The 26067-nt window shown below is 51.9% G+C and overlaps 1 long non-coding RNA gene across 1 annotated transcript; it reads left to right on the top strand.

The window, feature by feature from the left end:
• Positions 1-9122: 9122 nt before the first annotated feature.
• On the top strand, positions 9123-21666 carry LOC132813539 (uncharacterized). Its single transcript, XR_009644098.1, has 3 exons — positions 9123-9266; positions 20135-20196; positions 20472-21666. It is a non-coding gene; the product is annotated as an uncharacterized LOC132813539 (long non-coding RNA).
• The last annotated feature ends 4401 nt before the right edge of the window (positions 21667-26067 follow it).

The following is a 26067-nucleotide window of genomic DNA, read 5'->3' on the forward strand; positions in this document are numbered from 1 at the left end:
TTGCTGGTCAAAGCACAGCAGGTTAGGCAGCATCTCAGGAATAGAGAATTCGACGTTTCGAGAAGGGCTTATGCTCGAAACATGTATATTTTTTAAGCAAATCTGGCACTTCCTCCTTGATCAACCTCTGAACATCTTGTACACTCCGAGGCATTTCTCTGAGTTGCCCTTGTGCTTTTTGTTACCAGTCCAACAAAACTTCCAGGCTTGTCTGGTTTGCCGACATCTGCCTTTCTCTTAGCCCACCCTCACTGTGATTTTGTGTGGCCCACTTTATTACAATGAAAACACTGGAACTTTTTAACTTCTTTGTCCCCCTCAAGGTTTCTTTTATCCTGTGGTAAGTTATCCATATGATTTTCGCTGAGATCTACCTTTCCCTTTCCACGTGAGGATTCCTCTTTGCCCCAGTTTCTATCCCACATGGAGTGAAATTGATTCTGGAAGCCAAACTGTGGTTTATGGACCAGCTCATAACCATCAGCGCCTTCAGCTGCTAACCTTGCTGTTTTAACTCTCTGCTCTTCCACATGAGTTCACGCTACTTCAGGCAGCGAATTTCTGAATGCCTCCCAAATAATTACCTCTCTAGGTTTGCTCTATTTTTACAGCTGTTATCCATCTATCAACATCACTCTGTTTGATCCTTTCAAAAGCAATGTAGGTTTGACCAGGGTCCACCCTTAGATTGCTGAAACGTTGTCTATGTGCTTCTGGTACAAGCTCATATGCACATAAAATGGCTTCTTTCACCTCCTCACACTCCCCACGTACCTCCTCTGAGAGGGACACGAATACCTCACTAGCCCGGCCTCCAGGTTCCCACAGAACTCACATTCACCACTGGCCACTGCATTTGTTTAGCCACCTTTTCAGTCAAGGTGACAAAGGCTTCCACATCCTTCTCATCCAAGTTTAGGGAATGCTTGGACGTACGGAGACGGTTCCTCACTCGGCCTCTGACTACCAGGGGCTCGTTCACCCTCACTCCCTTCCCCACTAAACCTACCCTCAGCCTTTATCTCCAGCATTTTGAGCTTTTTGACTGACTTCCCTTTATAAGCGTCAGCTTTTGAAGTTCAAAACCTCTATTTTTATTTATCTGCTCTCTCTTTTCCCCTCTCTTCTGCTGCTCTCTCTCTCTCTCTGTTCTGCTCTCTCTTTTCCCCTCTCTTCTGCTGCTCTCTCTCTCTCTCTGTTCTGCTCTCTCTTTTCCCCTCTCTTCTGCTGCTCTCTCTCTCTCTGTTCTGCTCTCTCTTTTCCCCTCTCTTCTGCTGCTCTCTCTCTCTCTCTGTTCTGCTCTCTCTTTTCCCCTCTCTTCTGCTGCTCTCTCTCTCTCTGTCTGTTCTGCTCTCTCTTTTCCCCTCTCTTCTGCTGCTCTCTCTCTCTGTCTGTTCTGCTCTCTCTTTTCCCCTCTCTTCTGCTGCTGCTCTCTCTCTCTGTCTGTTCTGCTCTCTCTTTTCCCCTCTCTTCTGCTGCTCTCTCTCTCTCTCTGTTCTGCTCTCTCTTTTTCCCTCTTCTGCTTTTAATCGTAACTCAAAACGGTTTCATTTCTGCTGCCCTTTCCTTATCTCTCGCCTCTAACTGAAGCTGCTTCATTTGCGATTGAATTCTTGCCATCTCTATAGATTCTGATGGTATTTCCAGGAGGTTTAAATGCTGAGCTACTGCTGTAATTATCTCTCCTTTCCTCACAGAAGCAGACAGTTCCAATTCCAGCTTCTCTGCTAATTCTTGCAACTTGGTCTTATTCACTTTTTGCAAAACTTCCAAAGTCACCCGCATCCACATCCAGAAAACTTCTGGCGACTGAAAGAGCTGTTGTGGTTCTGTTCGCCGAGCTGGGAATTTGTGTTGCAGACGTTTCGTCCCCTGTCTAGGTGACATCCTCAGTGCTTGGGAGCCTCCTGTGAAGCGCTTCTGTGATCTTTCCTCCGGCATTTGTAGTGGTTTGAATCTGCCGCTTCCGGTTGTCAGTTCCAGCTGTCCGCTGCAGTGGTCGGTATATTGGGTCCAGGTCGATGTGCTTATTGATTGAATCTGTGGATGAGTGCCATGCCTCTAGGAATTCCCTGGCTGTTCTCTGTTTGGCTTGCCCTATAATAGTAGTGTTGTCCCAGTCGAATTCATGTTGCTTGTCATCTGCGTGTGTGGCTACTAAGGATAGCTGGTCGTGTCGTTTCATGGCTAGTTGGTGTTCATGGATGCAGATCGTTAGCTGTCTTCCTGTTTGTCCTATGGAGTGTTTTGTGCAGTCCTTGCATGGGAATTCGACTGGGGCAACACTACGATTATAGGGCAAGCCAAACAGAGAACAGCCAGGGAATTCCTAGAGGCATGGCACTCATCCACAGATTCTATCAACAAACACATCGACCTGGACCCTATATACCGACCACTGCAGCAGACAGCAACTGACAACCGGAAGCGGCAGAGACAAACCACTATAAATGCCGGAGGAAACATCACAGAAGCGCTTCACAGGAGACTCCCAAGCACTGAGGATGTCACCTAGACAGGGGACGAAACGTCTGCAACACAAATTCCCAGCTTGGCGAACAGAACCACAACAACGAGCACCCGAGCTACAAATCCTCTCCCAAACTTTGGACTAAAAGAGCCATTACCATCCCTGGTTTTGTCTACACAACCAAACCAACACCCAAAATAAATACGCCAGCACCTACCGCTCGCTGTTTACAATTCCACAAAGAGCCCCCAGTCTGTTACGGACTAGGCCAGAGCACTCAAAACATTCTGAGTCAGGCAGCCCAGACCCATACGTTTGCAATTTGTTTTGGTAAGTGTACAGTGTAGATTACCCAGAGTAAATTAGCCAGGTTTAAAACAGGCAAAAATTTATTCACAGAATTACTTGAAGAACAAAATAAAGAACCCCTACACAACTCAGTCTATCCAAACTAGACTGAAGTACGTTGTTCCCAATGTGCACAACGGTCCCAATATGCAAACTCCCTTTAAAATGGACCAGATGCTTACAGGTTGAAGTTCGAAGGGCAGAGAGGGAGACGGCCTGTTCACACAGCTCACTGCTGAACTTCCCAACCCGTTCTGGGCTGAACTAAACTGCTCAGCTAGAAAGCTGACCGCTCTCCTTTCCTTATACAGGTCACTTCTAAAAACGTGACCACTTTGGCCTGAAGTCTCGTCTGTTTACATACAAACAAAAGGCCTCTCAAAATCCTTTTCATCTCTGTACCAAACCAGACTGATCGGTGCCCGGCCGGGTTTATTACCCCTCTGAAAACAATCAAGGACAGAGTCTCCTTGAGACGAGGTACAGCTTTTAGAAAAAAGGACTAGTGTGACAGCAGTGATGTCCAAATAGACTTTCTGATTGACAGGGAAAGGGCAGTGAGGGCCAAATGGACTCCTGGTTGATGGAGAATGGGCTCCTGATTGACAGAGAAAGGGCAAGTAGGAGCTGTAAGTGCTGAATGGTCTCTGATTGAAGGGGAAAGGACCATTAGGGGCAGTGTTACGACACGTGGTAAACTCTCCTGCTAATTTATACCAGTAACTCAGAAAAGATTCATCCCATGCAGTAATCTGTGAAATTTGGAGGGCCACAAACTATTCTAAAAGTAAAAATTAACAACTTTGTTTATTAAAGTATAACAGTTTAAGAGTTCACTAACAACTATTTACAACTCTTTCCTCTAACCTACCTTTTAGCTTACTCTTCTACAATGTTAGTCTAATAAACCCTCACCACCCCCCAATTAAGATTTACCAAAAATTCAAGTTTTCAAGACCAGCCAGCTGTCGAATCTTCTCTTTGAATCTTCCTGTGTCTTCTCAGGGATTCTGCTTCCCAAGTCACAGATTGATAAAGGTACCTTAAAGCGAGCTATTCTCTGGGCAGTCTGCAGATGTCATTGGCTTGGCAGTACTCCTCCAAACTTTTCAATTTTACCGGGTCTTATACCCCTTTAAAGTATCAGATTGTTTCATTGGCTTTTGAGATTTGTCAATATCCTCAATTCAAACTGGATTGGAATTTGGTATTTTTTTGGGCTATAATTTAAACTGATTGGCCTATTTTGAACCTGTTTTGTCTTTTCCAGGCCACCAGCTACACTTACTGCTGGACCATTATATCATAGTGCTGTCAGGTAGTACTGCTAGCTTTTAACTTTCTTCAAGGTACAGTACAGCCACATCTTCATAACAGCAGGGAGATCAAAGAATATTTAGAACCCAGGAACAGTCCCTTCAGGCCCTTAAGCCTGTTCCTATCCAAATCCACTGTCTAAACCTATTGCCCAATTCCTAAGCCTCTGTATCCCTCTGCTCCCCACCTACTCTTACATCGGTACAAACACACCTTAAATGAATCTCCCGTGCCTGCCTCTACCACCTCTGCTGGCAACGCGTTCCAGACGCCCACCACCCTCTGTGTGAAGTACTTGCTGCATGTGTATCCCCCTTAAATGTTCCACTTCTCACCTTGAAAGCATGACCTCTCATTACTGAATCCCTCACCCTGGGAAAAAGCTTCTCTCTATCCACCCTGTCTATACCCTATATGATTTTGTAAACCTCAATCAGGTCCCCCCTCAATCCCCTTTTTTTTAATGCAAACAAACCTAACCTACTCAACCTCTCTTCATAGCTAGCACCTTCCACACCAGGCAACATCCTCGTAAACCTTCCCTGCACCCTCTCCAAAGCACCCACATCCTTTTGGTAATGTGACCACCAGAACTGTACACAGTGTTCTAAACGCGGCCGAACCAATGTCTTGAACAATGTTAACATGACCTGCCAGCTCTTATACTCAATACCCCGTCCAGTGAAGGCAAGTGTACTATATGCCTTCTTGACCACTCTATCCACCTGTGCAGCCACCTTCAGGGTACAATGGACCTGCACTCCCAGATCTAGTGGGCGGCACGGTGGCACAGTGGTTAGCACTGCTGCCTCACAGCGCCTGAGACCCGGGTTCAATTTCCGACTCAGGTGACTGACTGTGTGGAGTTTGCACGTTCTCCCCGTGTCTGCGTGGGTTTCTTCCGGGTGCTCCGGTTTCCTCCCACAGTCCGAAGATGTGCGGGTCAGGTGAATTGGCCATGCTAAATTGCCCGTAGTGTTAGGTAAAGGGGTAAATGTAGGGGTATGGGTGGGTTGCGCTTCGGCGGGTCGGTGTGGACTTGTTGGGCTGAAGGGCCTGTTTCCACACTGTAAGTAATCTAATCTAATCTCTCTGCTCATCAACTTTTCCAAAGGCTCTTCCATTTTCTGTATAATTCGCTCTCGAATTAGACTTCTCAAAATGCATCACCTCACATTTGTCTGGATTGAAATCCATCTGCCACTTTTCCGCCCAACTCTCCAGTCTATCTATACCCTCCTGTATTCTCTGACAGTCCCCTAGGCTTTCTGCTACTCCACCAATCTTTGTGTCATCTGCAAACTTGCTGATCATACCAACAGTGCCCTCTTCCAGATCATTTATGTATATTACATACAACAGTGGCCCCAACACTGACCCCTGTGGAACACCACTGGTCACCTTGCTCCATTTCGAGAAACTCTCTTCAGCTACTACTCTCTGTCTCCTGTTGCTCAATCATTTCTTTACCCACCCTAGCTAGAACACCCTGCACACCATGTGACTTCACTTTCTCCATTAGTCTACCATGGGGAACCTTATCAAACGCCTTACTAAAGTCCATGTATATGACATCAACAACCCTCCCTTCATCTATCAACTTGGTCACTTCCTCAAAGAACTCTATTACATTGGTAAGGCAAGATCTCCCCCACACAAAACCATGTTGTCTATCACTGATAAACCCTTTCTTTTCCAAATATAAATAAATTTTATCCCTGAGTACCTTCTCCATCAACTTCCCCACCACTAACATCAGGCTCGCTGGTCTGTAGTTACCCGGAATATCCCTATTACCCTTCTTGTACAGGGGGTCAACATGAGCAACTCTCCAGTCCTCTGGCACCTCACCTATATTTAAGGATGCCACAAAGATATCTGCCAGGGCCCCAGCTATTTCCTCTCTCGCCTCCCTCAGCAACCTGGGATAGATTCCATCTGGTCCTGGGGATTTGTCCACCTTAACATCCTTTAGCCTAGCCAACACACCATCTCTCCTTATGTCAACACGATCCAGAGTAATCAAACTTCTATCTCTAATCTCAACATTCATGAAGACCCTCTCCTCAGTCAACACTGATGCAAAGTAATCTTCAGAATCTCACCCATTTTCTCAGGTTCGACACACAACCTTCCTTTCTTACCCTTCAGTGGATCAATCCTTTCTCTAGTTACCCTCTTGCTTCTTATATATGAATAAAAGGCCTTGGATTCTCCTTAATTCTGCTCGCTAAAGTTATTTCATGACCCCTTTTAGCCCGCTTGATTCCTCGTTTAAGACTAGTCCTACTCCCCTGATATTCCTCCAGGGCCCGTACTGTTCTTACCTGCCTAGACCGTATGTACGCTTCCCTTTTCCTCTTAGTTAGTCGTACGATTTCTCCTGTCACCCACGGTTCACGTTTTCAAAGGGACATGCCTATCCTGCACCATCTTCAACCTATCTTTGAAAGCCTCTCACATATCAATCCTGGGCTTCCCTTCACATTTCCCAGCTCCTGCCAAATTTTGATACAATTGTCCTTGGTCCAGTTTAGTACTCCTCCCTTAGGACCACTCTCATCCTCATCTACGAGTATTCTAAGACTGAGAGAATTGTGGTCACAGTTCCCAAAGCAATCCCCCACCGCAACTTCTCGCACCTGGCCTGACTCATTCCCCAACACCAGGTCCAACATGGCCCCTTCCCTCGTCGGAGGGATGAATGGACTCCAGATTGACGGGCAATGGGCCAGTAGCAGCAGTGAGGGCCGAATGGCTATACCTTTTTGCACTCTTGCAATTCCTAGTGAAGGGCTTATGCCCGAAATGTCGACTCTCCTGCTCCTCGGATGCTGCCTGACCTGCTGTGCTTTTCCAGCGCCACACTCTCGACTCTGATCTCCAGCGACCGTAGTGTTCACTTGCTCCTATCCTCCCTCTTATTCCCAACTCTCTGTTTTCCGTTACTGAACCGATCCTCTAGCTTGGGCTCTGATCATGTAACATTAAGTGTCATATCTCATTAAAAGGTATTTTTAGCAGTTTAAGTACCAATGTCTGTTGGTTTCCCCTTAATCGATGTGACAGGCTTGATTTCCCCTTGGTGAAATCGTGCTGACTCTGTTAGATTGCGTGTTTTGAAATACTCTGCCGTTAAACTTTCCCACTGACTGACGTCAGGCTAACCGGCCCACTCGTTCTTTCTGCCTTTCTTTATAAATTAGTGTCCTACATCAGCAGTTTTCCAATCCTCAGGGACTTTATCAGAATCTATGGATTGGGGAGTCAGGACGCCAACTTGCGGAACGTTTCAGGGAACATCCCCGGGACACACGCACCAAACAGCCCCCACCGCTCTGTGGCCGAACACTTCAACTCTCCCTCCCACTGCCAAACCCTAACCACCTGACGCCTGGAGGAAGAACGCCTCATCTTCCGCCTCGGGACCCTCCAACCCCAGGACATCGATGTGGACTTCACCAGTTTCCCCATCTCCCCTCCCCTAACCTCATCCCAGTTCCAACCTTCCAGCTCAGCACCATCCTCACGACGTGGCCGACTTGTCCATCTCCCTTCCCACCCTATCCGCTCTACCCTCCCCTCCGGCCTATCACCATCACCCCCCCTCACCCCACCTTCATCTACCTATCGCCTTCCCAGCTACCTTCCCTCCAGCCCCAACGCCCTCCCATTTATCTCTCAGGCCCCATTTCCCCCACCCTACCCCACCCCACACACACACACACACACACATTCCTGATGAAGGGCTTATTCTCCTGTTCCTCGGATGCTGCCTGACCTGCTGCGCTTTTCCAGCACCACCCTCTCGACTCTGATCTCCAGCATCTGCAGTCCCTGCTGTCTCCTTGCAGGATTTGTGGATTGTCTCGTTACAACCAGTGCGTCCACTGTCTCTGTAGTTACTTCCTTTAACACCCTGGGATGCAACGCATTGGCCCCTTAGCTCTCTTGGTATATTTTTTCCTCTAATGATAGTTACTGAATTTATTTCTTAAGCCTTTCAGATCCATGAGTATTTATTTCATTTGGAAGGCTATTACAAAATTCCTCTGCCATTTCTGTTATAGTCCCAGCCTGCTCTCAGTTTGGCTTCTCTCTTCCTTTTGAGGTATTTAAAGAAACTCTTGCTGTCTGTTTTTATGTTGCTTCCTAGTTTATGTCATAATTTATTTTCTCCCACTTTGATTTTTCTTTTGTTGTATAAATTTCAATAAGGGTCACCTCTAAACCACAACATGCGCTCTCTCCTCTGTCTCTCTCTCTCTCTCTCTCCTGTGTCTCTGTCTCTCTTTCTCTCTCTCTCCTGTGTCTCTGTCTCTCTTTCTCTCTCTCTCCTGTGCCTCTGTCCCTCTCTTTCTCTCTCTCTCTCCTGTGTCTCTGTCTCTGTCTCTCTCTCTCTCTCTCTCTCCTCTGTCTCTCTCTCTCTCTCTCTCTCTCCTGTGTCTCTGTCTCTCTTTCTCTCTCTCTCCTGTGTCTCTGTCTCTGTCTCTCTCTCTGTTCCTCTCTCTCTGTCTTTTTCTCTCCCTGTCTCTCTCTCTCTTTCTACCTCTATCTGTCTCTCTCTTTCTCTGTCTCTCTGTCTTTCTTTCTCTATATATACCTTTCTATCTCTCTCTACATATACCTCTCCCCCACTCTCTGTGACTCTACCTCTCTCTCTGTCTCTCTACCTCTATCTTTGTCTCTCTCTCTCTCTCTGTCCCTCTTTATCTCTCCCTGTCTCTGTGTCTCTCGACCTCTTTCTCTCTGTCTGTCTCTACCTCGATCTATCTCTCTCTCTCTTCCCACTCCTCTCCCCACCTCTATCCCTCTTTTTCTCTCTTGTCAGTCTCTCTCCTCCTCTCGCTCTCTCTTTCTCTCTCTCTCTCTCCACCCACCCTCGGAGAAACTCGGGCAATAATGCTGAGAGTTAATTAATGCCAGACTGATTAATTCCTTCCTGGTCAATATTATTATCACGTGACAGAGGGGGAGCACAGACAGGGAGGGGAGGAGAGAGAGAGAGAGAGAGAGAGGCTGCTGGCTGGTACAGAGAGGGAGAGTGCCTGGGGGCTGTCGAACTGCAGACCTCTTTGACTCTCCCCTCCGTGGCGTATTGGTGACCCACCAAAACGTGAGCCATGACCTGGTAAGTAAATTCTGGAGAATTCATCGCGCTCCCGCCCCATCCCCGATCCATCTGTGTTGTCGACTCGGGATTCCGGTTCAGCGTATCCAGAGTTGAGGATTTACACCGCAGAGCAGCGAGATGAGGTCATTCAGCCCCTTCGAGCGTTCTATCCTTCCCTCCGTCATCCCAGAAAATCTCTCGCCACCCCCCCCATCCCCTGAGAATTTCTCTCCATTTCAACCCCCACCTCAACACCCCTTTCGAGGGGGAGATTGGATCGACTTTGCCCCCCCCCACTGCTTTCAGGCAGCGCTATCTCAGATAGCAACCACTCACCAACATGGTCACCAGAACCTTCTAGAAACTTCTATATGGTCACCTCACAACCACCAACACATTCTCTCTACCCCTATCTATCTATCTATCTGTCTGTCTGTCTGTCTGTCTCTCGCTGTCTTTCTCTCTCTACCTCTGTCCATGTCCAGCTCTATCCAGTTCTGTCTCTCTCCTTCTTTCCCTCTCTCTCCCATTTTCTCAGTCTCTCTCTACTTCTCTCTCTCCCTCTCTGTCCAGCTCTATCTATCTATCTCCCTATCTCCCTCTTTCTCTAGCTCTCTCTCTCTCTCTCTCTCTACCTTTCTCTATCTGTCTCTATCCAGCTCTATCTATCTCTCTCCCTCTTTCTCTAGCACTCTCATCTCCCCCTTCTCTCTCTGTCTTCCTCTCTCTCTCTCTCTCTTTCTCTTTCCTATCGGAAAGATGTTGTGAAACTTGAAAGGGTTCAGAAAAGATTTACAAGGATGTTGCCAGGGTTGGAGGGTTTGAGCTACAGGGAGAGGCTGAACAGGCTGGGGCTGTTTTCCCTGGAGCGTTGGAGGCTGAGGGGTGACCTTATAGAGATTTACAAAATTATGAGGGGCATGGATAGGGTAAATAGGCACAGTCTTTTCCCTGGGGTGGGGGAGTCCAGAACTAGAGGGCATAGGTTTAGGGTGAGAGGGGAAAGATATAAAAGAGACCTAAGGGGCAACTTTTTCACACAGAGGGTGGTACGTGTATGGAATGAGCTGCCAGAGGATGTGGTGGGGGCTGGTACAATGACAACATTTAAGAGGCATTTGGATGGGGATATGAATAGGAAGGGTTTGGAGGGATATGGGCTGGGTGCTGGCAGGTGGGGACTAGATTGGGTTGGGATATCTGGGTCAGCATTAAAGGGGTTGGACTGAAGGGTCTGTTTCTGTGCTGTACATCTCTATGACTCTATCTGTCTTTCTCTTGCTCTGTCTCTCTCTCTCTCTCTCTGTCTCTTTCTCTACCCCTCTCTCTCGCTCTATCTGTCTCTCTCCCTCTCTCTCTCTCCCCCTTTTTCAACCTCTGTCTGTCTCTCTCTGGCTCTCTGTCTGTCTCCAGCTCTCCCTATCTTTCTATCTCTCTCTCCACACACCCCCTACGCACCCCAATCTCTCCCATCTTCCAATTTTCCGTGTGATTGTCTGAAAGGTGCGGAGTTTTGATTCTGAGATAGGATGTGAACAAAGAAGACACTTCGGCCCTCCTGGCCTGAGCCAATCCAGATCCACCGGCTAAACCTGTGGGATGTTTCTGTTCAGTTAAATGGTGTGTGTAATGGCATCAGCGCATGGGGGAGGGCTTGTATAGGATTCCTTAAACAATAAAACTTCAAAGGGAACTGGGATTCCCTCATATGAATGTTTGTTTTAATTTGATTTGATTTTGTCGGACATCCCGAGGTACAGTGAGAAGTTTTATATAGTGTGCCCATCCGGGCCAATCATGCTTTCAGATCGGGTTAATACAACAGAATGCAGAATATAATGTCACAGCTACAGAGAAAGATCAACTCTGAGGTATGAGAGAGGTCTGTTTATACGTCTGAGGACAGTGGGAAAGAAGCTGTACATCTGTTCCTTCTACCTGACAGAATCGGGTGGGAGAGAGTGTGACCGGGCTGGAAATGCTCTCTGGTGATGATCGCTGCTTTCCTGAGGTGACTGAACGTCTCCTCGCATCCCAGAACTAACATTCAAGGGAATTCACTGCAGTCAACTCCTCCAGAGCAGAGCCTCACACGCGCACACACGCACGCACACGTGCACACACAGACACAGACGCGCACACAGACACGCACACAGACATACACACAGACACAGACACACATGCACGCACACACAGACACGCACATTCACACACACGCACAGATACACACACACACAGACATACACACAGACACACACATGCACACACCCACACAGACACAGGTACACAGACACGCACACATGCACACACACAGACATGCATACACACACCGACACGCACACACACACGCGCACACACACAGACACACACAAAGGCACATCACATGCGCGCACACACATGCACACACACAAACACAGACACGTGCACAGACGCACACACTCACACACACTCTGGGGGTGTGTGTGTGCGCACATGTGAGTGTGTGTTGGGGGTGAGTGTGCATTGAGGGGAAGATATGTGTGGGTATGTGTGTGTGTATATATACATTGCCATGAGGTGGATAACCCCCCAGAGGCTATGGGGATATGGGGAGAGTGTGGATTGCTCAGGAGGTGTAGAAATGACAGTATCGGGCTCGATTGGCAGAATGGCCTCCTTCTGCGTAAGTGACTGGGTGATTCTGTCCAGTCTGTGCACTAATGCCGGCCATTAAAGTGTGCGTAATCTTTCCCCAGTGTGATGGCCTTTGATGTAGGTATATGGTCTGGGAGAACGTATTGATGTAGACTTTGCTTATTAATTAAAAGCATTGATTCCTTAATCAGCGACCCGTTCCCATCTGCCATCTCTGCAGTTCACTTTCTGCTCCCTGGCCAAGGGAACACATTTACAGGATCTATTTACAGATGCTGGCTGGTGGATGGGGGAAGGATGAGGTGTGACCACCAGGAGCACGTTCCCTCCAAGTCCGTGTGTGTGTGTGTGTGTGTGTGTGTGCGCTCCCTCTCTCAATCCTTCCTCCCTGCTCCTACCCCTCAATCTCTCCCTCATCCTCTCTCTCTCTCTTTCATAGAGTCAGAGGGGGTTGACAGCTTGGAAACAGGCCCTTCAGCCCATCTTGCCCATTCTGTCCAGTTTCACATTTCTAATCTCGTCCCATTTGCCTGCGTTCGATCCCTATCCCCCTCATCCATGTAGCTGAAAAAATATTTCTTCAGTGACAAAATCATACCCCACTCCACCTCCATCCCTGACAGCCCATTCCAGACACGCATCCCCCTCTCTGTGGAAATAAATTGCCCCTTCCCCCCCCCGGACCCGATTGTATCTCTCCCTTCCTACCTTAACCCTTTTCACATCTAGTTTTAAACTCCCCTACTGATGTGGAAAAGCTTTTTATTTACCTTATCTACGCCTCTCCTGATTTTATAGACCTCTATAAGGTCGCCCCCTCGGTCTACTGCGCTCCAGGGAGAAAAGCCCCAGTCTCTCTCGTTATGACCCAAACCTGCCAGTCCCCGTAAAGCTCCTCTGCCCACCTCCTGCCTTAATAGCGCCCTTCCTACAGCAGGCTGGTCAGAGTGGCACACAGTGCTCCAAATGTGGCCTCACCCAGTCTCTTGTAGAGCTGCAACAAGATGTCCCCAGCCCCTCTGACCGAGGGAAGCAAGCGAGCCAAAAGCCTTCTTCACCTCCCTCCCTACCTTCTCCACTCCTGTCTGCATTTCTCTGTGCGTCTTGACCCACTGTCTCACTCTGTTCCCACCTCCTCTCCAACTCTATATTATCACTCTCTCTCTCTCTCGCGACCTCTGCCTCAATCTCTCTCTCTGTTCCTCTCTTTCTCTCTCTCTCTCTCTCCCCCCGCTCTCTGTTCCCCCCCTTTTGCTCTCTCTCTGTCTCTCTCTCTCTACCTCTGCCTGAATCTCTCTCTGTCTCTCTGTTCCTCTCTTTCTCTCTCTCTCTCTCTCTCTCTCCCCCCCACCGTTCCTCCTCTCACTCTCTCTCCCTCTGTTCCCCCCCTCTCTGTTCCCCCCTCTCTGTCTCTCTCCCTCTGTTCCCCCCCTCTCTGTTCCCCCCTCTCTGTCTCTCTCCCTCTGTTCCCCATCCCTGTTTCCCCCCCCGTTCCCCCCATCTCTCTCCCTCTGTTCCCCCCTCTCTCCCTGTCCCCCCTCTCTCTCTGTGTCTCTCTCCCTCTGTTCCCCCTCTCTCTCTCTCTCTCTGTCCCCCCCCTCTCTGTCTCTATCCCTCCGTTCCCCCCTCTCTCTCTGTCCCCCCCGTCTCTCTCCCTCTGTTCCCCCCCCTCTGTCACCCCTCTCTATCTGTGTGTGTGTCTCTCTCTCTCTGCTCCCCCCCCTCTCTCTGTTCCCCCCCTCTCTCTCTGTTCCCCCTCTCTCTCTCTGTTCCCCCTCTCTCTCTCTGTTCCCCCTCTCTCCCTCTGTTCCCCCTCTCTCCCTCTGTTCCCCCTCTCTCTCTGCTCCCCCCTCTCTCTGTTCCCCCCCCATTTCTCTCCCTCTGTTCCCCCTCTCTCTCTCTGTTCCCCCTCTCTCCCTCTGTTCCCCCTCTCTCTCTCTGCTCCCCCCCCTCTCTCTCTCTGTTCCCCCTCTCTCCCTCTGTTCCCCCTCTCTCTCTCTGTTCCCCCTCTCTCCCTCTGTTCCCCCTCTCTCTCTCTGTTCCCCCTCTCTCTCTCTGCTCCCCCCTCCCTCTGTTCCCCCCTCTCTCTCTCTGTTCCCCCTCTCTCTCTCTGTTCCCCCTCTCTCTCTCTGTTCCCCCTCTCTCCCTCTGTTCCCCCTCTCTCTCTCTGCTCCCCCCTCTCTCTGTTCCCCCCCATTTCTCTCCCTCTGTTCCCCCTCTCTCTCTCTGTTCCCCCTCTCTCCCTCTGTTCCCCCTCTCTCTCTCTGCTCCCCCCTCTCTCTCTCTGTTCCCCCTCTCTCCCTCTGTTCCCCCTCTCTCTCTCTGTTCCCCCTCTCTCCTCTGTTCCCCCTCTCTCTCTCTGTTCCCCCTCTCTCTCTCTGCTCCCCCCTCTCTCTGTTCCCCCCCATTTCTCTCTCTCTGCTCCCCCTCTCTCCCTCTGTTCCCCCTCTCTCTCTCTGTTCCCCCCTCTCCCTCTGTTCCCCCTCTCTCTCTCTGTTCCCCCTCTCTCTCTCTGTTCCCCCTCTCTCCCTCTGTTCCCCCTCTCTCCCTCTGTTCCCCCTCTCTCTCTCTGTTCCCCCTCTCTCCCTCTGTTCCCCCTCTCTCTCTCTGTTCCCACTCTCTCTCCCTCTGTTCCCCTCTCTCTCTCTGTTCCCCCTCTCTCCCTCTGTTCCCCCTCTCTCTCTCTGTTCCCCCTCTCTCTCTCTCTGTTCCCCCTCTCTCCCTCTGTTCCCCCTCTCTCTCTCTGTTCCCCCTCTCTCTCTCTGTTCCCCCTCTCTCCCTCTGTTCCCCCTCTCTCCCTCTGTTCCCCCTCTCTCTGTTCCCACTCTCTCTCCCTCTGTTCCCCCTCTCTCTCTCTGTTCCCACTCTCTCTCCCTCTGTTCCCCCTCTCTCCCTCTGTTCCCCCTCTCTCTCTCTGTTCCCCCTCTCTCTCTCTGCTCCCCCCCCCCTCTCTGTTCCCCCTCTCTCTCTCTGTTCCCCCCCTCTCTCTGTTCCCCCCCATTTCTCTCTCTCTGCTCCCCCTCTCTCCCTCTGTTCCCCCTCTCTCTCTCTGTTCCCCCCCTCTCTCTGTTCCCCCTCTCTCCCTCTGTTCCCCCCCTCTCTCTGTTCCCCCTCTCTCCCTCTGTTCCCCCCCTCTCTCTGTTCCCCCTCTCTCTCTCTGTTCCCCCTCTCTCCCTCTGTTCCCCCTCTCTCCCTCTGTTCCCCCCCCTCTCTCTGTTCCCCCTCTCTCCCTCTGTTCCCCCTCTCTCCCTCTGTTCCCCCTCTCTCTCTCTGTTCCCCCCTCTCTCTCTCTGTTCCCCCTCTCTCCCTCTGTTCCCCCTCTCTCTCTCTGTTCCCCCTCTCTCTCTCTCTGTTCACCCCTCCCTCTGTTCCCCCTCCCTCTGTTCCCCCCTCTCTCCCTCTGTTCCCCCCTCTCTCTCTGTTCCCCCCCTCTCTCTCTCTGTTCCCCCTCTCTCCCTCTGTTCCCCCCTCTCTCCCTCTGTTCCCCCTCTCTCTCTCTGTTCCCCCTCTCTCTCTCTGTTCCCCCCCCTCCCTCTGTTCCCCCCTCCCTCTGTTCCCCCCCCTCTGTTCCCCCCTCCCTCTGTTCCCCCCTCTCTCTCTCTGTTCCCCCTCTCTCCCTCTGTTCCCCCTCTCTCCCTCTGTTCCCCTCTCTCCCTCTGTTCCCCCCTCTCTCTCTCTGTTCCCCCCCCCTCTCTGTTCCCCCCCTCCCTCTGTTCCCCCCCTCCCTCTGTTCCCCCCCTCCCTCTGTTCCCCCCCCCTCCCTCTGTTCCGCCCTCTCTCCCTCTGTTCCCCCTCTCTCCCTCTGTCCCCCCTCTCTCTCTCTGTTCCCCCTCTCTCCCTCTGTTCCCCCTCTCTCCCTCTGTTCCCCCTCTCTCCCTCTGTTCCCCCCTCCCTCTGTTCCCCCCCCTCCCTCTGTTCCCCCCCCCCTCTGTTCCCCCCTCCCTCTGTTCCCCCCCTCCCTCTGTTCCCCCCTCTCCCTCTGTTCCCCCTCTCTCTCTCTGTTCCCCCTCTCTCTCTCTGTTCCCCCCCCTCCCTCTGTTCCCCCCTCTCCCTCTGTTCCCCCTCTCTCTCTCTGTTCCCCCTCTCTCTCTCTGTTCCCCCCCTCTCTCTCTCTGTTCCCCCCCTCCCTCTGTTCCCCCCCTCCCTCTGTTCCCCCCCCCTCTCTCTGTTCCCCCTCTCTCTCTCTGTTCCCCCTCTCTCCCTCTGTTCCCCCTCTCTCTCTCTGTTCCCCCTCTCTCTCTCTGTTCCCCCTCTCTCCCTCTGTTCCCCCCTCTCTCCCTCTGTTCCCCCTCTCTCCCTCTGTTCCCCCTCTCTCCCTCTGTTCCCCCTCTCTCTCTCTGTTCCCCCTCTCTCCCTCTGTTCCCCCTCTCTCTCTCTGTTCCCCCCTCTCCCTCTGTTCCCCCCTCTCTCTCTCTGTTCCCCCCCTCCCTCTGTTCCCCCCCTCCCTCTGTTCCCCCCCCCTCCCTCTGTCCCCCTCTCTCTCTCTGTTCCCCCCCTCCCTCTGTTCCCCCCCTCCCTCTGTTCCCCCCTCTCTCTCTCTGTTCCCCCTCTCTCTCTCTGTTCCCCCTCTCTCTCTCTGTTCCCCCCCTCCCTCTGTTCCCCCCTCCCTCTGTTCCCCCCTCTCTCCCTCTGTTCCCCCCTCTCTCTCTCTGTTCCCCCTCTCTCTGTTCCCCCCCTCCCTCTGTTCCCCCCCTCCCTCTGTTCCCCCCTCTCTCTCTCTGTTCCCCCTCTCTCCCTCTGTTCCCCCTCTCTCTCTGTTCCCCCTCTCTCTCTCTGTTCCCCCTCTCTCCCTCTGTTCCCCCCTCTCTCTCTGTTCCCCCTCTCTCCCTCTGTTCCCCCTCTCTCCCTCTGTTCCCCTCTCTCCCTCTGTTCCCCCTCTCTCCCTCTGTTCCCCCTCTCTCTCTCTGTTCCCCCCCCTCCCTCTGTTCCCCCCCTCCCTCTGTTCCCCCTCTCTCTCCCTCTGTTCCCCCCTCTCTCTCTGTTCCCCCTCTCTCTCTCTGTTCCCCCTCTCTCTCTCTGTTCCCCCCCTCCCTCTGTTCCCCCCTCCCTCTGTTCCCCCCTCTCTCCCTCTGTTCCCCCCTCTCTCTCTCTGTTCCCCCCCCTCTCTCTGTTCCCCCTCTCTCTCTCTGTTCCCCCTCTCTCCCTCTGTTCCCCCCCTCCCTCTGTTCCCCCCTCCCTCTGTTCCCCCCTCTCTCCCTCTGTTCCCCCCTCTCTCTCTCTGTTCCCCCCCCTCTCTCTCTGTTCCCCCTCTCTCTCTCTGTTCCCCCTCTCTCTCTCTGTTCCCCCCCTCCCTCTGTTCCCCCATTTCTCTCCCTTTGTTCCCCCCCCTCTCTGTCGCCCCTCTCTCTCTCTCTCTCCTTCTGTTCCCCTCTCTCTCTGTCTCTCTCCCTCTATTCCCCCCCTCTCTCTTGGGCCCCCATCTCCGTCTCTCTCTCTCTCTCTCTGTTCCCCCCCTCACTCTCTCTGTTCTCCCCCCCGTTTCTCTCCCTCTGTCCCCCCCACCTCTCTTTCCCCCGTCTGTCTCTCTCCCTTTCCCCCCTCTCTCTCTGTGTCCCCCTCCCTCTCTCTCTCTGTCTCTCTCCCTCTGTCCCCCCTCCCTCTCTCTCTGTCTCTCTCCCTCTGTCCCCCCTCCCTCTCTCTCTGTCTCTCTCTCTCTGTCCCCCCCTTCTCTCTCTGTCCCCCCCTTCTCTCTCTGTCCCCCCCTTCTCTCTCTGTCTCTGTGTCTCTCTGTCTCTCTCTCTCTCTCTCCTTGTCCCCCTCTCTCTGCATCCCTTTCTTGTTCAGGGGACTTTAGCACTGGTCAAAAGACATCTCTTGTTCATTTGTGTAGCGCCTTGGCGAGACCTCCCACCCCTCCCCAGGTTGGTGGTGGCGGTGATTTGGGACTGAGATGGGGAGACAGGGGTGGAGGTGTGGGGGAGGGAGTGGGGGTGAATGCTCTGCCCCACAGCGTTGGGGACCCTCTGATACAGAGTCTGTTGCACAGATCGACAGAATTCCTGATGTGGAGGGAGAGGCAGGGAATATGGCTTTGGGATAGATCAGCCACCACCCAGAATGATGGGACAGGATCAAAGGGCAGAATGGCCTACTCCTGCCTCGATGTTTCTAAATTTCTCCCTCAACCTATTCCCCTCTCAGTTCTTCCCTTTCTTGTCTGTCCTTCCTCCTCCTTACAGCCCATTCAGCCCATCGAGTCCACAACAACCCTCTGAAGAGCTGCCCCACCCAGACCTACCCTCATCCCCTACCGTATCCCTGGAACCCGGCATTTCCCACAGTCTACCTGCTTCTCTCTCTCTGTCTCTCTCTCTCACTCTCTCTCTCTCTCTGTCTATATCTCTCTCTGTATTTTTCTGTCTGTTTCCCTTACACTCTCCTCCCTCTCTCTCTCTCTCTGTCTCCCTCCCTTTCTCTCTGTTTTTATATCTCTCTCTCTCTGTCCCTCTCTCTCTCTACTCCCTCTCTCTGTCTCTACCTCCCCTCTGTCTCTCCCTCTGTCCGTATCTCTCTCTATATCTCTCTGTCTGTCTCCCTCTCTCTGTCTCCCTCTCTCCCTCTGTCCCTCTGTCTGTATCTCTTTGTGTAACTCTCTATGTCTGTCTCCTCTCTCTCTCCCTCCCTCTGTGTATCTCTCTCTCTGTGTGTCTCTCTCTCTCTCTCTCTCTCCCCCCCCCCCCCCTCTCTCTCTCCCTCTGTCTCTCTGTCTGTATCTGGGTGAGAGTGAGTGTGTGTGTGTGAGAGAGAGTATGAGAGTGTCTTTGTGAAACCCCACCCCAGTCAATTACCCCCAATCCCCACCCCCGTCAATTACCCCCAATCCCCACCCCCGTCAATTACCCCAAACCCCACCCCTGTCAATTACCCCCAATCCCCACCCCCGTCAATTACCCCAAACCCCACCCCTGTCAATTACCCCCAATACCCACCCCCGTCAATTACTCCCAAACCCCAACCCCGTCAATTACCCCTAACCCCACCCCGTCAATTACCCCTCATCCCACCCCCGTCAATTACCCCAAACCCCAATCCCATCAATTACCCCCAATCCCCACCCCCGTCAATTACTCCCAAACCCCAACTCTGTCAATTACCCCTAACCCCACCACCGTCAATTACCCCAAACCCCAATCCCATCAATTACCCCCAATCCCCACCCCTGTCAATTACCCCAAACCCCAACCCCATCAATTACCCCAAAACCCACCCCCGTCAATTACTCCCAAACCCCAACCCCCAAACTCTCACCCAGACACACTCTCATACTCACTCTCTCACACACACACCACACTCTCATATTCACTCGTCAATTACCCCCAAACCCCACCCACGTCACTTACCCCCAAACCCCACCGTCGTCAATTACCCCCAAACCCCACCCAGTCAGGTAACCCCTAACCCACCCCCATCTATTACTATGAACCTACACTCCAAAGTCTCTGTGTTCAGCAACACTCCCCCAGGACCTTACCATTAAGTGTATAAGTCCTGCTAAGATTTGCTTTCCCAAAATGCGGCCCCTCACATTTATCTAATTACCCCCAGTCCAGACACCCATCAGTTACCCCCACACATGTTAATTACTCCTACACATGTCAATTACCCCCAATCCACACACCCATCAATTACCCCCACACCCATCAATTACCCCCACTCATGTCAATTACCCCCAGTCCAGACACCCATCAATCACCCCCACACCCATCAATTAACCCTTACATGTCAATTACCCCCACGCATGTCAATTACCCCCACACATGTCAATTACACTCAATCCACACACCCATCAATTACCCCCACACCCATCAATTACCCCCACTCATGTCAATTACCCCCAGTCCAGACACCCATCAATTACCCCCTACATGTCAATTACCCCCACACATGTCAATTACCCCCAATCCACATACCCATCAATTACCCCCACTCATGTCAATTATCCCCAGTCCAGACACCCATCAATCACCCCCACACCCATCAATTAACCCCTACATGTCAATTACCCCCATGCATGTCAATTACTCCCACACATGTCAATTACCCCCACAAATGTCAATTACCCCCAAACATCAATTTGCCCTAAATGTCAATTACCCCCAAACCCATGAATTACTCCCAACCCACTCCCCCCTATGAGTATGGGAGGAGGTTACTGGGGGGGGGGGGGCAGGTGAGGTGGTTGGGGGGGGTTTACTCCCCAGTCAGTGACTATCTCTCTCTTGTGTTCCTCCACCCACTCCTTGCCCCTACAGCCCGGGTCACCGCGGAGTTACTGGGGCAGCTGGTGAAGACGGTCACCAACCACACCCTACAGGTACCACCAGGCACCACCGGGGGAGAGGTCCCATGGGAAAGGGTCGGGAGGGGGTGGGGGAGTGTCCCTGAGGGGGGGGGGGAGGGTGTGGGGAGCCGCTGGTCGGAATGGGAAGACTTTGTTGGGATGGGGAGGACATCTGGTGATAAGGTGTGGGGTGGGGTGACCGTGATGGGTGATGAGAGAACACAGAGAACTCACCCAACGTACTTCCCCCTTCCCCCATCTCCACCCTCCCCCTCCCCCCCCCCACCCCCCTCCCCCACCCACCCAAGATCTACCCAGATGAGGATCACATCTTCAAGCTAAAGCGAAATCACAGGCACCTTGAGAGAACCATCGTCAGCTTCCTTCGGGGCTGCTTCCAGGGCGACCAGGGCAGGAGCCCGTGAGCCCACCCCACCCCGCCTCCCCCCAGGGGTGGGGGTGGGGAGCCGAGGGTAGGTGTGCTGAGGGCGACGGATGCCCTCCACCAGCCTCCCTGCCCCCGCAGAGAGGTGCCCGCCAGCAACCAGGAGGCACCAAGGGGCTTTACCTCTCCCCCTTCCCTCCCTCACTCCCTCCCTCCCAGACACAGGGGTGGTTCGGCCATGGGGAACCCTGGGAGGGGGATGTTGGTGGGCACGGACCAGCCTCGCGTGGGGGTTGAGGAGTGTTTCCTCACGGTGAGGGCACTGAGGTCCGGGGGTTACACACGCACGGTTCAACAAGACTCCATGTTGGAAAAGAACCGGCTCCCCTGACCCCAGCATAGCCTCTCCCCACCCCCCACAGCAACCAGCCATGACCCATCATCAACCACTCACCTCCTGATTGTCAATTCCATTTCACTGCTCGAGACTGATTTCTGATTCCTCCACCAACTGCTCGAGACTGATTTCTGATTATTCCACCAACTGCTCGAGACTGATTTCTGATTCCTCCATCAACTGCTCGAGACTGATTATTCCATCAACTGCTCGAGACTGATTTCTGATTCCTCCGCCAACTGCTCGGGACTGATTTCTGATTATTCCATCAACTGCTCGAGACTGATTTCTGAATATTCCATCAACTGCTCAAGACTGATTTCTGATTATTCCAACTGGTCGAGACTGATTTCTGAATACTCCACCAACTGCTCGAGACTGATTTCTGATTCTTCTCCCTCTGACTGGATTGTCCGAATCTGATTTTGACTATTCTGTTGTTAATCAATTGATTGAGCCTGATTATTGATTAGTTTCTCTCTGACAATTGCCCGAGTCTGATTGTGATCGATCCAACGCTAATCAATTTCTTGGGTTGGATTTATGATTATTCTATCTCTGAATGATTGGATTTGATTTATTACTGTCATGTGTACCGCGCTACAGTGAGAAGTGTTGTTGTACATGTTTACAGTGAGATGGTACTGTGCAAGGACATGAGAGTTCTGGAACAGAGTGTAGGAAACAATGTTTGCTGAGCATTTGCGAGACAATGATTGCTAAAGCACGATTTATTACAATAAATCTAATTTTTGATTTTGCTTTCTCTGAATGATTGCTCAGGTCTGATTTGTGATTAGAATAATAGTCCCTGCAGTGAGGAAACAGGTCGTTCGGCCCAACAGGTCCATGCCGACCCTCTGAACAGTAGCCCACCCAGACCCATTCCCTATCCTATTATCTTACATTTACCACTGAACAATGCACTGAACGTACACACATCCCTGGGCACTACGGGGACAATTTAGCATGGCCTATCCACCCTAACCTGCACATCCCTGGGCACTACGGGACAATTTAGCACGGCCAATCCCACCCTAACCTGCACATCCCTGGGCACTACGGGGACAATTTAGCACGGCCAATCCCACCCTAACCTGCACATCCCTGGGCACTACGGGGACAATTTAGCACGGCCAATCCACCCTAACCTGCACATCCCTGTGCACTACGGGACAATTTAGCACGGCCAATCCCACCCTAACCTGCACATCCCTGTGCACTACGGGACAATTTAGCACGGATAATCCCACCCTAACCTGCACATCCCTGTGCACTACGGGGACAATTTAGCATGGCCAATCCCACCCTAACCTGCACATCCCTGGGCACTACGGGGACAATTTAGCATGGACAATCCCACCCTAACCTGCACATCCCTGGGCACTACGGGGACAATTTAGCACGGCCAATCCCACCCTAACCTGCACATCCCTGGGCACTACGGGACAATTTAGCACGGACAATCCCACCCTAACCTGCACATCCCTGGGCACTACGGGGACAATTTAGCACGGCCAATCCCACCCTAACCTGCACATCCCTGGGCACTACGGGACAATTTAGCACGGACAATCCCACCCTAACCCGCACATCCCTGGGCACTACGGGACAATTTAGCACGGACAATCCCACCCTAACCAGCACATCCCTGGGCACTACGGGACAATTTAGCACGGACAATCCCACCCTAACCCGCACATCCCTGGGCACTACGGGACAATTTAGCACGGACAATCCCACCCTAACCCGCACATCCCTGGGCACTACGGGACAATTTAGCACGGACAATCCCACCCTAACCCGCACATCCCTGGGCACTACGGACAATTTAGCACGGACAATCCCACCCTAACCCGCACATCCCTGGGCACTACGGGACAATTTAGCACGGACAATCCCACCCTAACCCGCACATCCCTGGGCACTACGGGACAATTTAGCACGGCCAATCCCACCCTAACCCGCACATCCCTGGGCACTACGGGACAATTTAGCACGGCCAATCCCACCCTAACCCGCACATCCCTGGGCACTACGGGACAATTTAGCACGGCCAATCCCACCCTAACCCGCACATCCCTGGGCACTACGGGACAATTTAGCACGGCCAATCCCACCCTAACCCGCACATCCCTGGGCACTACGGGACAATTTAGCACGGCCAATCCCACCCTAACCCGCACATCCCTGGGCACTACGGGACAATTTAGCACGGCCAATCCCACCCTAACCCGCACATCCCTGGGCACTACGGGACAATTTAGCACGGCCAATCCCACCCTAACCCGCACATCCCTGGGCACTACGGGACAATTTAGCACGGCCAATCCCACCCTAACCCGCACATCCCTGGGCACTACGGGACAATTTAGCACGGCCAATCCCACCCTAACCCGCACATCCCTGGGCACTACGGGACAATTTAGCACGGACAATCCCACCCTAACCCGCACATCCCTGGGCACTACGGGACAATTTAGCACGGACAATCCCACCCTAACCCGCACATCCCTGGGCACTACGGGACAATTTAGCACGGCCAATCCCACCCTAACCCGCACATCCCTGGGCACTACGGGACAATTTAGCACGGCCAATCCCACCCTAACCCGCACATCCCTGGGCACTACGGGACAATTTAGCACGGACAATCCCACCCTAACCCGCACATCCCTGGGCACTACGGGACAATTTAGCACGGCCAATCCCACCCTAACCCGCACATCCCTGGGCACTACGGGACAATTTAGCACGGCCAATCCCACCCTAACCTGCACATCCCTGGGCACTACGGGGACAATTTAGCACGGCCAATCTCACCCTAACCTACACATCCCTGGGCACTACGGGGACAATTTAGCACGGCCAATCCCACCCTAACCTGCACATCCCTGGGCACTACGGGACAATTTAGCACGGCCAATCCCACCCTAACCTGCACATCCCTGGGCACTACGGGGACAATTTAGCACGGCCAATCTCACCCTAACCTACACATCCCTGGGCACTATGGGACAACTTAGCACGGCCAATCCCACCCTAACCTGCATATCTTTGGACCATGGGAGAAAATCGGTGCACCCGGAGGAAACACAGACACGGGGAGAATGTGTAAACTTCACACAGACAGACAGTCGCCCAAGGACGGGATTGAACCCGGGCACCATGAGGCAGTAGTACTAACCCCTGAGTCATTGTGCTGTGTCCCATCTCTCAGTGATTGCTGGAGTGTGATTTGGGATTATTCTATCCTCTGATGGATTGCCCTTGTCTGATTTTGGTCGTACCGTGCTTAATCGATTGCTTGAGCCTGATTGTGATGATTCTATCTCTGATACCTCAGGTCTGATTGTAATCATTTGCTCAGCGCCTGGCCACCCCTATGTTGCTGCAATAGATCGCACCGTCGATCAATCAGTGTTCGGTTAATTGGACCTGATTTCGCTGCTGCCATGATCGTTAGAGAGGGCATCGACTCCCCTGGTCTGATTTGAGATTTCCCAAATTCCAAGTGACCAGGTGAGAGAGGATGCCCCCCCCTCATAGGGACAGTCTCAGAATAAATTGAAGACCGAGACGGGGAGGAAATCCATCCCTTAGAGGGCTGTGGGTCGATGGAACCCCTCACCCCAGGGAGAGCAGCGGGGGGAGAGTCCCGTCCCGGGGAGAGAGCAGCGGGGGCAGAGTCCCGTCCCGGGGAGAGAGCCGCGGGGGCAGAGTCCCGTCCCGGGGAGGGAACCGTGGGGGCAGAGTCCTGTCCCGGTGAGAGAGCACACAGGTGCTATATAAATGCAACTACTGGTATTCCCCTACATGCACACGTGTGCTATATAAATGCAACTACTAGTAATCCCCTACATGCACACAGGTGCTATATAAATGCAACTACTGGTATGCCCATAAGTGCACACAGGTGCTATATAAATGCAACTACTGATATTTCCCTCCATGCACACAGGTGCTATATAAATGCAACTACTGGTATTTCCCTACATGCACCCAGGTGCTATATAAATGCAACTACTGGTATTTCCCTACATGCACACAGGTGCTATATAAATGCAACTACTGGTATGCCCATAAGTGCACATGCGTGCTATATAAATGCAACTACTGGTATTTCCTTACATGCACACAGGTGCTATATAAATGCAACTACTGGTACTCCCCAACATGCACCCAGGTGCTATATAAATGCAACTACTGGTATTTCCCTACATGCACACAGGTGCTATATAAATGCAACTACTGGTATGCAGGTGCTATATAAATGCAACTACTGGTATTTCCCTACATGCACACAGGTGCTATATAAATGCAACTACTGGTATTTCCCTATGTACACACAGGTGTTATATAAATGTAACTACTGGTATTTCCCTACATGCACATGCGTGCTATATAAATGCAACTACTGGTAGTTCCTTACATGCACACAGGTGCTATATAAATGCAACTACTGGTATGCCCATAAGTGCACACAGGTGCTATATAAATGCAACTACTGGTACTCCCCAACATGCACCCAGGTGCTATATAAATGCAACTACTGGTATTTCCCTACATGCACACAGGTGCTATATAAATGCAACTACTGGTACTCCCCAACATGCACCCAGGTGCTATATAAATGCAACTACTGGTAAGCCCCTACATGCACACAGGTGCTATATAAATGCAACTACTGGTATTTCCCTACATGCACACAGGTGCTATATAAATGCAACTACTGGTATTTCCCTACGTGCACACATGTGCTATATAAATGCAACTACTGGTATTTCCCTATGTACACACAGGTGCTATACAAATGCAACTACTGGTGTTCCCCTCCTTGCAAACACGTGCTATATAAATGCAACTACTGGTATTTCCCTACGTGCACACATGTGCTATATAAATGCAACTACTGGTCTACCTCTACATGCACACAGGTGCTATATAAATGCAACTACTGGTATTCTCCTCTCTCTCACCTCCCCTTCCCCATACACAAACAGGCGCTATGTAAATGCACCCCATTGTATTCCCCCCAGCTCTCTCCAAATTCACTTCTGATGACAATGAGGCGAGTTTGTGGATTTCAGGGAGGGATGGGGGTGAAAATGTGAGCCAGCGC

Source organism: Hemiscyllium ocellatum, unplaced genomic scaffold (genome assembly GCF_020745735.1).
Source record: "Hemiscyllium ocellatum isolate sHemOce1 unplaced genomic scaffold, sHemOce1.pat.X.cur. scaffold_3781_pat_ctg1, whole genome shotgun sequence".
Classification (NCBI taxonomy): Eukaryota; Metazoa; Chordata; class Chondrichthyes; order Orectolobiformes; family Hemiscylliidae; genus Hemiscyllium; species Hemiscyllium ocellatum.